This window comes from Protopterus annectens, chromosome 4.part0 (genome assembly GCF_019279795.1).
Source record: "Protopterus annectens isolate FY-2018-M chromosome 4.part0, PAN1.0, whole genome shotgun sequence".
NCBI lineage: Eukaryota > Metazoa > Chordata > Ceratodontiformes > Protopteridae > Protopterus > Protopterus annectens.
The window spans coordinates 1,572,294,882-1,572,311,923 of NC_056733.1; the positions used below are offsets into that span (position 1 = coordinate 1,572,294,882).

At 39.1% G+C, this 17,042-nt stretch overlaps 1 protein-coding gene across 3 annotated transcripts in view; it reads left to right on the plus strand.

The window, feature by feature from the left end:
- Window positions 1-17,042, plus strand: part of LOC122799947 (transcription factor COE1) — a 1,219,541-nt gene that overhangs the window by 896,373 nt on the left and 306,126 nt on the right. The window lies entirely within an intron of this gene.

Genomic DNA, 17,042 nt, shown 5'->3' on the forward strand with positions numbered 1-17,042 from the left:
CTAAATATTTAATAGCCACATGAAGTTATTGAGAAAGATATTGTCCAGAATAAGTATAATAAAATATAGACACAGTGGAATGAGATTATTCAGTCCAATATAAAATCACAAAAAACATTTTCAGGATGGTTCCAGTTAGTTTACCTTTCAAGGCCCTTGAGTATTCTAACTTTTAGTTTAAAAATCAAAAAAATTTTTTGATCTGACAGTAGCTGTTCTATCTCACTGACTGTGCATTTCTTATATTAGCTTAGCAATAAATTATATTCAGAAATAGTTTTACTGATGCACATTTGTGTATGCATTGAGTTTTTTATCCAGGTATTTTTATGACATATTTGCCTTTTTCATTTTTTATTTTGTTTCTTTTCTGGAGTTATATGTTTAATCTAAAAATTTCTTTTATGCATTCATGCCATATTTTTATTTTATTGTGTAGCAGTATCCATGCATAAATTTACTTCACTTTGGTTCATTGTAAAGTTATTATTATAGTAGATTCCCACTATAGCAGTGCTCATAGCTGTTTTTGTGTCTATCATTTTGTGCATGTAAATCACTATTTGTAATTACATTGTGCACATTCTGTTTTACATTATGACTATTCTTACAGATCAACCTTGTTTTTTACAAGTACAGTGCTGTTTACCTAGGTCATTGCTAAAAAAAAGTGCCTGTGGTGTTCTGTGTTGGCTTTGTGGCATGGATGTTTTTTACACTGACTCCTCCCCAAATGTTATGGGTTTGATTTGTGACCTGGCCATTTGCAAAGCCGGAGAGACTGTGATGGGAATGACCAAACAAAGCAAAATGCCTAATTCTGGAGGAAGAGAATTGACAGTCTAACCCAAGGAACACACAGTATGGAAAGTTTTGGAGATGTAGCTGCACACTAGTGACATGTAGTGACACAGACACAAACCCACCAAGGGGTACATACACTACAGCTGGAATCCTCTTTGCTGGAAGTGACCATCTGCACTGTAACAGGTGTCGTACCATGCATTCTGCGGGAGTAGGTGTAAGGAGCATTTAAAAAATCTCTTAAGCCTTACTTAATGATGGACATTATCCCTGGCTGCCACCTCTTGTTCCATCATCTTAACAAGCTTTGATTTTGAGGAATGAATGTGCAAGGAGGTGGCTTGATGGCTGCATCAGGGTGGAAGCCAAAATAAATCAAAATGAAATAAAAAGTACTTACTGGTCCATTTGACCCACATGCTTAAAAAAACATAACATGCAATGTACTACTGTGAAAGAAAGCTGGCATCCCATCTACCAAACTCTGACAGATTACTATCATTCAGAATCTTATCATATTTATCTGGCTGGTAAATTCTCCTGTATCTTGCTTCCCCATGAATTCCAATCAACCAAAGCATTTCCCACACCTCAAAGTGGGGACTATATTCTACATTGCCAGCCTGTAAACATACTACAACTGAGGTCATTGTAGCTTGAGTGGTGGAGAAAATACCAAACCACATTTGCAGTTTTGGCATTTGCTTCTTTGGTCTTCTTAATGGGAATAGGAAACACTCCTCTGTAGCAGGTGTTGGAACAGAGATGACTGTGTTTTCAGAAGCCTTTCTACAGTTGTCTAATAAGAGCTTATTGGTGACATCACTAAACTGAATATATAGCCCTTGCACCTCAATTTAGGGACATATGTGTACCACGTGACTTCCTTGACCCATGTGTCCTGGTTGAGTATCTTTAATCTGCCATCAATGAAGTGCCAGATAGTCACACTACTGCAGTCTAGGAGAATGGACCTGCCAGAGGTCTTTAAATTCTTCCTTGGCCCACCCTATTCCACATCCTATAAAAATAGGACTTCCTCTCCAGCTCAAGTCATCAGGATGGTGAATACAAAATATTGTAGTCTGAGTAGAGAAACTTGCTTTCCTGAATTTCTGGTTTGATGTAAGCCGTAGCGTACCAATTAGAGGCTGTTAAATAATTTCGTAAAGAAAGAAGCAGTGTCACCACTAATTTAAATACGCTTGTTTTGAATGATCAATTGTTTGCAAATAATTAAATAATTATTTTCACTGAAGAAATATGCTATTTATCTTAGAAAGAGAGACTTTGGGGTCCTTCATTTGCAAATGCAGTAAGAAGTCAAGCTGTAACATAAGTGAATGGTGTTTAGGGAGGTATTACCATAACACAGAACAGTAAATGATTGCTTTCTTTTTTCAGTCTTTTTAAATTGCATATATGTGACACTGTCTTCTCTTAAAAATGCAGTCTGTTGAATGAACGTTGGTGATCTCAGAAGAACCATCTTGTACAGATAACTCATTCCTGACCACCTCTGACCAATAATACTAAAGTATATGGGTTGGTCTAACCTGGCAGTGCAGTGTAATAGCAGACCGCTGTCATAGACATACTCCTCAAATCTGTCTCCGAGGTTCGTTCAGAAGTTTAACACATTGTGCAGGAGAAAAGGCTTTAAAACACGGGTGTTCTTGAATCTTGTGAAGTATTTTTGACATAATATAAATGTCTGATGCTGTTAATCATTCCAGAGATTTTTTTTGGCCCTCAACATAGCTTCAAGTAATATAGGGTAATTACAATACTGCTTTTTACGTACATGGGCCTCTTCCTTCTCCAGGAATCCAGAAAAGATACTGATTATTCTTCAGTTTAGGGATAATAAAATCCCAATGGAAGCAACTGTTGTGCAGCTGCCATACATAACTATAATACATGGAGCAGATCAATTATAGATGATAAGCAGTGGCTGGGAGAGATGTGCTGCACATTTGTTCAAAATTTGTGCAGCTGTGTGGCACTGCGTGGTGAAGCAGGGAGTCATCAGGTATCAGTAGTATGACAGATAGTTCTATTGTGCATCTAGTGTTGGGATACACAAATGGGATACATAAATGAAGAGCATAGCAACTGCATACTCCTGTGCATTGGAACACATACACAGAAGTTCTAGGGAAAATCCACAGAGTGACTGCTCACCGCATTGCATGGATATCTTGAAGACTGGATATGTGAACTCATGCATCGATGCATCCAAAAATAATATGGTACATGTACCAGCTCTGTTACATCTACCAGCTCATCCCTTGGACATAGAACTATGTAACCATACAGTGTGCATAACTGTAGTGCTGTGGTATCCATGTCTGTGGACACCAGTCAGATTCATAAAAGGAGAGGCTGGTGGTATATAGAATGAAGTTAAAAGGTGGAAGCAGCGAGAAGGACACATAGAAGGATAACATGTGGAAGTATGCAGGAGTGCAGGATGGGAGGTAGGCAGGGCTAAAGTTTGTGATGTAGTCAGGGTTCTGTTGTATTCTTTGCAAAGAGAGAAGGGAAGAGAACATGGTAGAAAAAGAGTAGAACAATGTGCAACAGTAGAAGACTGATACATAGAGTAGCACAGATGGACAGAGGCTGGATATACACATACTAGGATAGGCAGGCATTGGATTGCAAAGACAGTCAAAGGCTGCACAGTGCACGAGGTATGGGGGTGTGGCACAAGAGGAAGGGAACATACCTGGCTGGGGTACGAACAGAATCATGCTATTTGCTTCCTCAGTGCAGAAAAACACTGCTGGAATCCATGAGCACATGATGGGACAGACTGGCCTTAGATTTAGGTGAAACCTGTCCGTGGTGGTGGATTGAATTTGCTATTGGTTTTGGGAAGCTTTCTATTCAGGCCATATATCTGCACACCACAACCTTCAGGATTTGCTCCAGCTGTGGCTGGGTCATTTCAGGCAATGATGATGGACTAATTGATAATGAGGGAAAAAGACTCCCCCAAAAAAGGATCCCCACCCTCATCTCTTTCATACTCCTCATCAGCAATGGGAGGGCTGTGGTTGACATGCCTGCTGAGCAAATCTATCATCTGGACCTTCAATGAAAGGACACAGTGGTAAGTTTCCCATAAGTGAATGTATCCTGACAGTGGACTCAATATATTTAAAAGAAATGTGAACTTTTGTGAGTTGAATACACTGTGGCTGTCTGCTAGCCTCTTCTTTCTCCTGACATAGGTAACTCAAATATTATCTCCTTCTTCTGGCCTTGAATAGGAAAAGTCACATCTAAGAACTATGACAGACTATATATAGTATGATGACAGAATAACAGATAAAAGTTTCAATCCCATGTCCCATTGGCTGCATGACAGGAAGCAGGTGATATTTGTCATCTGTACATACATTTTTATACTTACACAGAAAATGTCCCAGTTATACAGAGACACCCCAGGCAGTGTGCACTCGACCACATAATGGGTCCCAGCAGAAACCAATATTAAATGTGGTTTGCATATTCCATTAAGTGCCACCACCATCATGGACGCTGAAGATCCACACATGCATATTTCCTAAGATGTCCGTGAGAAATTCCATTTAGTAGTAGGAACAGTTCCAAACATAAAACAGGAAAAGCTATTACAATGTTATCCACTTACAGTACATTACAATCCTATCCATTTACAGTACATTACAATCCTATCCATTTACAGTACATTACAATCCTATCCACTTACAGTACATTACAATCCTATCCATTTACAGTACATTACAATCCTATCCACTTACAGTACATTACAATCCTATCCATTTACAGTACATTACAATCCTATCCATTTACAGTACATTACAATCCTATCCACTTACAGTACATTACAATCCTATCCATTTACAGTACATTACAATCCTATCCATTTACAGTACATTACAATCCTATCCACTTACAGTACATTACAATCCTATCCATTTACAGTACATTACAATCCTATCCATTTACAGTACATTACAATCCTATCCATTTACAGTACATTACAATCCTATCCATTTACAGTGCTGTTTGGGATGATGTTGTCTGAGTCTACAGCAAGTGCTCACTTGCTTGGAAATGGAAGTGCTCAATTTCCCACAAGCCCAATCTCCTGAAACTACTTAGCCTGCCAAATATTCTACCCTATAACCCTCTATAGCCTTACCAGAGCCCTACCTCTAACCCTAAAACTCCCACCAAGTTCTTAATCTCAGTCCTCACTGCCTACACTTAAAACTTACTTCCCGTTCCCTAGCCGTAAATACCGCAACTGCTCCCTAACCTTAAAACCTATACCCACTCCCTAATTATAAAACTCACATCCCACTCCATAAACCTAAAACACCCTTCCCATTCCCTATCCCTAAAACTCCCCTCTGCCTCCCTAAACCTAAATTCTCCTTCATTCTGTCCCCTTGGCTAATGCACATACCTCACTCAAACTAATAATGTGTTCAGGTAAGGTACAGTGAGTTCTTGCCTGAAGTCATATTCCAGTTTGAGCTTGAATGGTAGTCTACATGAGCTACAAGTTGCTCAAATTCTTACTTTGAGATTTTTGAGTGCTTGGGACCCTAGGGCTTGTAGTAGAATCATGTTTCTGAATGTCCACGTCCATCAAGGTTCCTCCCCATCCTCATGCTGATGCCCGCACTATTACCCCATGGCTGAAGTCAGCATCTCAGTTGACACCAGACACCAGCTTTCTTGAAGGCATGATCATAAGGCCCAGTAAGCACTTCCTGAACTAACCGCGAGGGAGACAGACTATAACCTTGCTCTCCTTCACACACCATGGCGGTGCTGTTTGGCATGTATTATCAGAAGCCGCTATATTCTCCAGAATATTATTAGAAAATAGTCACACTTCCAGGAGAAGGAAAATGATAGCCTGTGAAACACACTCACAATGTGATTTCTAAATCACAGGTAAGGCAACATGTAGCTGCAAATTAGAATGACACATGCACATGTGAAGGGATCCAGCATGAGCTCATAGGCAAAAAACCTTCAGTGCAACTCATAGGAAACAAGCAATACTGCAAGCTGTGTATGTACAGCAGAGAAATAAACAATTCATGAACGTTCATACAAACTAGCATAATGTGCCTGGATGCCATGCAAACAGACATAAAACTGCATTGTTGAGCAGATGTCCTGTCATTTTATAGACCAAGATGAATAGACATGAGAAGCTATCTTGAATATCTGGGCTGCATTATTAGGCAAAATAACATCACTTCCTAGACATATAGGCAACTCTGAGGTGGTCCACAGTACTCTGTGAATGTGCGGTAAATTGTTTTAGTCTACCGTCTTAAGGATGTATACCTTTGAATAAGATGAATATATGTGCCTGCATATGGAGACTGTATTTGTAAGTAGCAAGTTAGCCAATATTATGAGGATGGCGCAGTGGTGCAGCAGTAGCATTGTCACCTCACAGCAAGAGGTTCTTTGGTTCAATTCTCGGCTAGAGAGCCTTCTGTCCAGAGTCTGCATGTCCTCCTTGCATTTGTGTGGGTTTCCTCTGGGTGCTCTAGTTTCCTCCCATGTTCAAAGACATGCATCTGAAGCATTTCTCCCTGCACTGCAAATTGGCAACGTTCCAAGTCGGACTTTCCCGGTTAACAAATGTAAAATAAAATAAATAATACCCACATTCAATATCACAGAATACACTCTATGCAACCAGCTCCACTTTCTCCCCATTGGACTTTTACTCTAAGATTAACCCTAGCCTATATCACACATACCCTATTCTTCCTGCAAACAAACTTACTGTCTACACCAACTATTCCTTACACTACTCTCCCAATCTCTTTAACTCCATTCTACACTATATCTATTCCAAACTGTCTTATATCTTTCACCACATTTCCCATATTCTCTCTTCCCTCATCTGTTGTGGTGACATTCACCCTAACCCTGGGCCCTCAAACTCTCCCTCCCCCTCTGCTCAATGTACTAAAACTCTCCATATCTCCACTGTAAACTACCAAAGTATCTGTAACAAATCCTCTGAACTACAAGCTTGGCTCTCTCAAAACACAACCAATATCCTAGCCATGACAGAAACATGGATAAAAAACCCTCCATACAGGACTCAGAGTTTCTCCCGCCAAACTTCAGCATAATTAGAGTAGATAGGATTAGGAAAAGAGGAGGTGGTGTTGCAATCATTTACCACAATATTTTAAGAATCTCCCCATTTACACATTCTATCCCTCAATTCCAAAATGCTGAGATTCTGATTTCCTTTTTGAGATCAACTGCTCAAAAAACTATTATTGTCATATACATCCTTCCTGGAAATAACATAACTACCTTAGAAAACATCCTTTCCTGGATTACCTTCACCATAAAAATGAAACTATTATCCTTGGAGAAATTAATATCAACAGGGCATCCATTTCCTGTACAGAATCATCCCCGTGCATAAATTTGTTTAATTTTACACAACATATCTCTCCCCCTACCAGATATAATAAGAAAACCAATGAAAGCAAAATCATAGACTGGATTCTTGTCACTATCCCCTCCAAATACATAACTTCTGGAACCATTCCCATTCCATTAGCGATCATCTCCCTGCCTTTACTGTCCATGCCTACTCCTCCACTACCAAAGTCCATAATACCAAAATTGTACAAAATCTTTCAAAATGTAACCCCCTCTCTTTCAACAACATCCTAAAAAGCATCAACTTGAATAGTCTTAAAACTCTCCCTTTAGACAATGCCTTTTTCACTTCTATAATACCTTTCTAAATATCTTAGAGAGTCTACCTCCCTCCATAACCAAACATATCAAAAGTAAGTACACCCCTTGGTTGACAAGACCTACCAAAGAGATCATATCTCACAGAGATAAAGCTTGGGAAGCCCAGCTTAGATCTAAAAATCCATCAGACCTCATATATTATAAGCAACTCCGAAACCAGGTTAAAAAAACATATCGCCAAAGACAAACAACATTTTTTTACAATCAACAATCTAATACAAAAGAAAAAAAAAGTGATCTGGTCTTCTATAAATAATCTGTTAAACCCTGGTACAAAATCCAGTCCCTGTTCACACCCAGACAAGCCTCCTGAACAAATTGCCAATATTTTCAATACCTTCTTTATAGACATCATTGCCAACACAACTGCCACCTTCTCTCTACCTCTCCCAAATATTGCCATTCCCACTACTGCAGCATCCCATTCCCATTCTCAACTATCCTCTCTTCTACCTAATATCATACAAACCTGGTCCATACTACCCCAAGCACTAATACCCCACCACAAACTCCTTACAACAGCCTTTTCTAAATGAGTTCAATCTTTCTCCGATCCCTACCTCCATCATTAAAAAATTACTCTCCAAATTAAAACCCTGTTCAAACTCAGCTAATAAAATCCATGCCAAGTTTCTAAAAATTGCTGCTGATTCTGTAGCCTACCCTATTAGCATCTTGATAAAGAGATCAATCCAAGAATCATATGCCCCTTGCCTGTGGAAAAAAACTATCATTCTTCCTCTTCATAAGGGTGGCCCTTCAACCGATGTCTCAGACTTTTGTCAATTGCTATACTCCCTCCATCTCTAAAATCCTTAAAAAACGTGTACAAAAGCAACTACTAGAGTACCTCCATAAGAACAAGATCCTCTCCTTTACACAGCACAGTTTCCATCCAGGTCACAGCACTTCTACTGCTCTGATCTCCTTCCTAGACATAGTTAACAAAGCTAGGGACTCAGGACACATCATGTCTGCCCTTTTCTTAGGTCTGTCAAAAGCCTTTGACACCATCTCACACTCTGTCCTCCTATCTCAGATAGCAAGCATAGGCTTATCTCCCTAACACTTAACTTGGTTTAAAAGCTATCTCTCCAATAGAGAGCATGCTGTTAAATGGTAAAAATCCATTTCCCCCTATCTTCTTAACCCCTCAGGCATCCCCCAAGGTTCTACTTTGGGCCCCCTGTTATTTAATATTTTTATAAATAATCTACACCTGGCTGTCCCACAGGGCTCCCTTGTCCAATACACAGATGACTCCACCATAGTCTGTTCTACTCCCAATGCAAATATATTTCAGCAAGAAACCCAGGCAGTTTTTTCCACTGTGGAGACATGGCTTCACAATCATCATCTTTCTCTTAACACTACAAAAACTAAACTCATGATTCTCACACCCAAGAGACAATCTCATTTAAATAAACCCAACCTCAGCATACACTCTATCAACTCTACAAAAATTGAGATAGTAGCTCACACCAAATTGTTAGGAGTCATAACTGATGAAAATCTTAAATTTGACTTACATAGTCAAAACAATATCTCTAAGACTCACAAGACGCTAGGACTGCTTAATAGATACGATAAGTTCCTCTCTCTCCCATCTAAACAAACTCTTGCACAGGCATACCTTTTGCCTTCTCTAACCTACAGCGCAACATTATTTACCAACCTGCAATCTTCCCTACTATCAAAACTAGAACCATGCTACAATAAGATTGGTAAATTTGCTAATTACACCCACCACTCAACTTACCACTGTATTGCCCTAAATAAGTTACAATGGCCCGAACTTCCTCATTACCTGTTATTCCTCCACCTCACATTTACTCATAAACTTATTTATAAACCAAAGACTGCCCTGCACTTAACTCACTATTCTCCCTATATAACCCTACTAGGTCTCTGCGATCTGAACAACAACAGCTGCTTCAAATCTATAAACTCAAAATTCCAGCAGGAAAGTTATTATAGTCATAGACCATGGCCAAAAAATGGAACACCTTGCCTACACCTATTTGCCTTCAACATAGTCTTTACCACTTTAAAAATGCTCTTCATAACTACTTCCTCATTAACAGGATATGTAACTGCATAAGTTCCACCTCTGCCATTACTTAATATGTCCAATGAACCTGGTAAGTTAATCTCTTCTTACTACTAGTAATAACATTCAATCCATCCACCTGCCCTGCCCTTTTCTTCTCTATTACACTATACCACCCTACTCAGACCTTTTCACTATGAAAATCAAATACTCTTGCAAGTAGAAAACCCTAACCTCTCCTCTGGTCAAATGCTCCACTCCTTTTCTCTGCTAGACTATGGAACCCTCTTCCACCTTCATTTAGATCCACTAGCTCTGCATCTCTTTTCTTGCTCTTGTGCTTGTTCCTGTCTCTCTCCTATTCCCCTTGTTCTTTACCTCCATCCTATATTACCTCCTAAACCACACCTTTATCCCTGAATGATAAGTTTTTCTCCCTGGGCCTCCACTGAAAATCGGTACTTTTTGGCCCAGTGGACCTTCCTGGTAAACAAATGCAAATAAATAAATAAAATAAATAAATAATCTGTCCCTGTACATGTCTGTCTCTACTAATTGTATTAGTGTAGCCTGTACAATCTATATAGTGGCCTATGGTGGTGTGGGGATGGCATTTCTATGCCTACCCATATGCATCTTTCTCACTGCACCAGGGTCAGGTTGTGTCACCAGTGTTTCCTGAGGTGCCCCCTTATGTTCACAGCAAGGACATCTGCCTTACCTTGTACACATAAGTTGGTTCTAACAACCTGGATCAGTTGTGTGGGGAATGTTTATGTAAAAATATGTTGTACATGCCTATCTGTCTTCTAATACCTGTCTCTAAACTAAAGTATGTCATCTACCCATAGCTATCCCTTTGACTTTAGTACAGTGTGGTATAACTTGGGTTCTCCTCTGTTTACAACTGTAATCCTACCAGCTCCAGTAGTAGAAATTCTGTAGGTTTGTCTCATTTGCTCACAGGTGTCTGCAACGTCTCAATAATGATTAGATGATGCCGTAGGCTTGACAAATTTAGTCCTCCTGAAAATGAAGTGCTGCTATTGGTCACATGAGCAGCACCTGTGCTGGAGAGGGAGTATTGACTAGCCTTTTCAGGACCAGATGTGTTAGACCACGGTCCATTATATAAATGCCATTGTGGAACACAACTGCACAATTTAGCAGTGCAGTAAACATTTTACATACATGTTGTGCCACACAATTACAAAGTCATGTTCCATTGTAATAGACAGATTGGCCACTGGCATCAACTTCTGGAAGCAAAAGGTTGAGTCAGAGGAATCTTTGGTGGCCCTTCAGGGACACAATAGAACTGATATCATCCCTGGATGATTGGATACTGGAAATGGATACATTCACCCCTATGCATCATAGTGGCTGATGCACCAGGTTATTGGTACAGCACATTTCTGAGCAGCATGCACATGTGCATTGCAGGTTGACAGCATTATATGTTGCTTATGTTTTGTTATTGGAACATGAGGTGTCTAACAGCAGCAATATGACAGCAGAGGTAGCTTGGAACTTTATGGAGTGCCTTGCATGGGCACTCTTAGTGTGCAAACCACAGGGATACAGTTGCAGCACAAGTACTAATACTCACTCTGGTAAGTCTTATGTCATGTATTCACAGGAAAGAGCACTGCTGTGGTGACATCTGTAGAGCTTGGGTCAGGACATCATGCTAATATGGGCAACCATGCAGGAGGTGAAACTGATGCTGAGACACAGATACCTGAGTCACAATCAGATGACAGTGCCAGCACCATGGATGAGACCTGTGCCCTCTATCTGAATCATACACATTGCCTTTGTGCTGTGTAGCCATGTTTGTTACGAATTCATGTGCTTCACACTCACACAAACACACACACACGTGCGCGCTCGCTCATGTGTGTGCTTGTGTGTGTATGTGTGTGTATAAATCTAAGTACATATTAGGAGAAGCTAGTAGTTACAGTAAGTGAAAAATAGCCTAAAATGATTTAGACAAGACTATATTTATAGCTCTAGGATCTGCATTTCCTGTGTAAACAACAATTTTCTTAGATGGGATTGATTGCTGACCTTAAGTGGATGGCTGAAATAGTTTCTCAAGACTGAAAAAATAAAGATGCCAAAATCAGGAGGAAGCAATACTGAGGTATAGTGGAGTTGTCTTCTTGATCTGTAATGCATCAGTACTTCTCATGTAGACACTGAGATATTAGCAGACAGACTCACTGACCTTAGGCAGAGAGCATGCACATATACTAAACAGACCAGACTTGCAGGTGGCATTGTTAAAAATATTCAGATAATAGATTTTTCTTCTGTGTATTATTAAATGTTTGATGACAGAAACAGAATAAGGGACTGAGAACATAACTCACATAAAATTTCGCAGAAGCACAAATCAAGCAGAGCTATTATTGTCCATTTGACTGCTTAGAAAGATGAATGTGGTTTGCTAAGATAAAAAAAATACCTTGGAATTGTACAGAAGTATTGTTATTTTCTGAACTAATGTTTAAACTATGATTGTACTATACATTAAAAATAACAGTGCAATCAGCTATTTGTTGAACACTGACTTATTCAAAAATATTGATGGACTAATTGTCACACACTCGGCAACATTTTGCCAGCAGTTTTAATATAAAATATTCTGCTGTATTTATAACTCACCATTTATTAGAATAAGGTTTATATAATTACAAATAATGCATGCATTGCTTACCCCTGAGAATTTTTCCAAGAGAAACAGGAAATGACATCATGTGGTAAAGACTTAAGGCAGATGGTTTATTAGAGCAGCTGTTTGAGGGAGCTAAAATCTCTGTAACATGCTGCTGCTCACAAAGATATTTCAGTTGCCAGCACCTTTTAATGTTCTTTGCAATTAATCAAAATCTCAGCAAGCGAACATTACAGTGGAAAAGAAAGGAGCATGAATGGGCAGAATGAAAAAGGTATGATTAATCTAAGGAGATAAAACTTCCAGAGATGATTTATTAGTTTTTAGGTCTTTGACAGGATTGGCCAACCTTTTAATTCAACTTGTTTTTATAGTACAAATTTGGAATTATGAAATCTTTGCATACTGAAAATAAAGTTGATGTAAGCATTGTGAAAGTCATTGGTATGAGGTTAGAAGTGTTTTGACATTACAAATCATAGAAAAGGAAAGTACAGCATATGAAGATGAAAAATGCTTCCCTACATTTCTGAAATTTAATGTCTCCATAATCATGAATAGGAATAAGCTACAGCATGGTGTTCATCTTAGTATAGACTGAATCACAGACTAACAGACAGACGCACACGCACACATGCATACACACGCACTCACACTATTGTGTATGCGAGAATGTTTGGTAATTGGTTTAACAAAATCTATAGGTTAACATAGTTCTGTGTATGGTTTTGTATTTCGCATGCATATTAAACAGTCTTTGGTGTTTGCATGTGTTTTATATATATCGATCTGATGAAGGACATGGGTGCTAAACAGGGAATGCATTCGTGGTTTTCCATCCATTCATACAAATTACATTTGACTAGAATAAGAGAACTACTTCATTTTGGAAGCGTGGAAGGTACTTTCATATATTGAGATTCCTTGAGTGGGTGAACAATGAATTTACAAATGTGTAATAGGTTTGACAGGATAGGTCTGCTGAGGCTGTATACCCAAAGCAGAGGTCACACCTTAGTAGCCTTTATGATAGTAAGAAGAGGATACGTCTTTCAGGCAGTCTGCATATTTTCTTTTTGATTCAGGCCCTTGATTTGTTTTTAGGAAGAAAGCACTGTGGTTGTCATACCAACTGGGCTATTATATTTAATGATCACCTGATGAGAGTTGAGTACAGTGGAATGATTATATCCCTAGACCTGGAGGTCATACCTTTAGATATAAGATGTACAATGAAGAAGGACTGACTTACAATAGTGAATACATGGTGATCAAAGGACCGTTCACTGTTGACACAGCTTCTCAGATCTCTAACTGCTGGTTCGACTTTCCAGGGTGTGTTTTCAGTATTATATGTACAAGGGAAGTCATATTTGGCAAATTATACAGCTAATCATTTCTTGACATTTAGTTTTAGTATATGGTTTTGAGACCACCTATTTGTTTGGGAAATGCCCTGTTGGAGGATTTTGGTGTACTCTGGGAAGATTATGATGGCACCAAATTTATAGTCATCTGTAGTCTTGGTCAACCCTTAACATTTGCTCTGACATCTGAGAAGTAAATGCCAAAGAGGAGTGGCCCAAGGACTATGTATCATTTAACCATTTTTAGTCGACACACAGACTGTTGACTGAAACATAGGAGAACTGATTATTTTCAACATTACAGTTGTTCAACACCTGTTTAGTTGCCAAAATTTGCTCAACTAAGCAGATGGCTGACAGGTATGCAAGTTTGCACAATATTTGGAGTTAGTTACTATAATGGGGGGGGGGGGTGGCTTTTCCACTGTAAAAAATGTTTATTTTTGTTTAACTTTTGTGTATTTGCTTTGCGTGTGCCAATGCTGTTGATCAGTGCATGCATAGCAGCACACTGACATTTGCAATGTTGACATTTTCTGGTCGATATTGTGAATGTCGATATTTGGGTAATTTGATCATTGTCATTATGTGTGTGTGTGTGTGTGTGTGTGTGTCTATATATACACACACACACAAACACACACACACACACACACACACACACACACACACACACACACACACATATATATATATTACCTTTACAAGCTCGAAGTTTCAAAACTTCGAACTGCAAATGGTTGAGGCAATAAGATCGAAGTTTTGAAACGTAAACATTTTGAATGGAGATCACCGTACAGCATGGAACAGGGAATTTACCATTTTCCTCATTGTAGTGCAATCGCAAAGTTAGCGTATTTATTTAGCAGGGGTGTGGGGGCTGCGGTGGGACTTGCCCCTTGCAAAAACGTAAAAAAAAATGTATTTGTTTTTATTTTTTTTTATTTCAATTTTGAAGTTTCAGAAGTTTGATCTTATGGTCTCGACCATTTGCAGTTTGAAGTTTTGAAATTTCAGGCTTGTAAAGTAGATCTATATTGATCTTTTTCTCACTACACTGACTATCAATATAGCAAATACCTTCACACCAAAACCATCTTACTCATCCCACACATGAAAATTACACTGAAAATTAAGCAAATAAAAAAAAAAACACGTAAAACTTAAAAAGAGTATTTTTTGCAGGGGGTGATCCCCTGTGTACGCCCCATATGGTGGAGTGTTGGAACTCTACATTCCCATTACTTTACATGTATCAACTTTTGAGATCACTCATCTGTGAGGAAAAAGGTAAATTCCCTTATCTCACTGTGTGCAATTTCACTCAGAGCAGACATATTGCTACAAACCACTAACAGTGTAAACAATTCAAACAGAAAGATTAAGTTACTCTTCTAATGAAATAAGATGTACACAGTGAATGAGACACATGTGTTGATGATTTAAACTTCAGTGCAATGCAGAAAGCAGACTTTTTGGCCATGTGCATCTCAGTCAACCAAATACACTAAAATACACTTTGTGTGAGTGTGTGTGTGTGTGTGTGTGTGTGTGTGTGTGTGTGTGTGTGTGTGTGTGTGTGTGTGTGTGTGTGTGTGTGTGTGCACACGCGCGCGATCTGTGTTGGGCTGTCTACTGTTTGGAATCTATTTCTCAGAAGTGCAGGTGAACATAGATGGCCTGTGGCTTACCGAGTTCACTGATGATTGCAAACTGGGAGCAATCATTGAGTCCCCAAATGATGTTAACATATTACAAAAGTGGCTAACACAAACAAATGATTGATGCCAAAAGCCATGGACTAAAACTAATGCAAAAAAGTGCATTATTATCCCCTTTGGCAAAGAGGAAATCACTGCAAATTACAATAGTGACAGCACCTCCCATAAGCTCAAACCCAGTGGTGTGAGATTTGGGAACACAGGTTGATAGCAATCTAAACTTCGATCACCATGTGTCTACAATGGTAAGAAAAGCCATTTACATTGCACATCACATAAGTAAGGGTATCGCATCCAACACTAAGGATGTTATAACTCCTCTATATTTTAACCTCATTAGACCACTAACAGAGTACAACGCATTCTTTTGCATGTACCACAACAGACACCTGCAGCAGCTGAAGAGACCACAGAAGTTTCTCACTAAGAAAATTCAGGGCCTCCAAAACATGACCTATATAGAAAGACTGAAAGCTCTGTCACTATACTCTGTATCCTACAGGCTGCTGAGGGGTGAGTTGTGCCTGGCCTACAGAGCAGTCTCTGAACCCGCCCTAATGGAAATGCTGCAATCTGCAAATGAAATGGCACAAGAGTCACTCACTCTAGGGATATCAACCTAGCCTGTGACATTAACAGAACATGCTGGAGACACAGGTATGTCTCCCAGAGATTGCTGCTGCTCTGAAATAAACTCCCAATTCATATGAAGTAGAGCTCCTCAATGACCCTGTTCAAGTGCAACCTAGACAATAAAATGGGAGAACATAAATTCACACCATGGGGTGGCACCTATATTCCTCATGAACAGGGGCAGTCGGTGCTGATCATAGACTCACTCTGCGAATAATGACCATCTAACCAAGGTCATTTAGGGAACACTGGTATAACATGGCTAGACTTGCAAAGGCCCTAGGGCCATTAGCCTAGTAACCTTCATGAAGTTAGGAACCTAGTAAAGAGTAAGTGGGAACAACTGAATATTGTTCAAGTTTTGAAGAAGTCTGAGAAATAAAGATGAAAGTACTTAACTGGCAATCAATTACCTTAGTAATGGGTGCTAAGCCTAACCCTAATTCCGTCCTTCCTGAACCTTAACCCTACACCTTACCTTTATAAAAACCTTCCCGTAACACTGTCAGTACAGAAGATGTACTTGGTTACACAAACATTCACAAATGTAGACAAACAATGCTACATCTATCTGCTAACCCAACTCTTACACTAACCCGAAAATACACAAACTCGCACACAAACATACAACACCTATCTTTCACTCATCCTCAGCCCAACCTTAACTCGTGCACGCATGCAGGCATGTGTGTGTGTGTGTGTGTTTGTGTATCTATAGATATATATAAATGGATATAGACAGATACAGATATATAGATGCACACACATATACATGGACATAATTTACAGATGTAGAACAAATTCTACATCTAATCTAAGTTCTAGTGTAGACTGTCAATATGAAATAAAAGTAATTTTCAGGTGTCATAATCACAGCAGTCTTTAACAATTTTTATTGTCTGCTGATTTTATTTTTGTTTTTTTGAGGTGTTAACTATAATTCACTAATGCTAAAAATACTCCTTTTAATA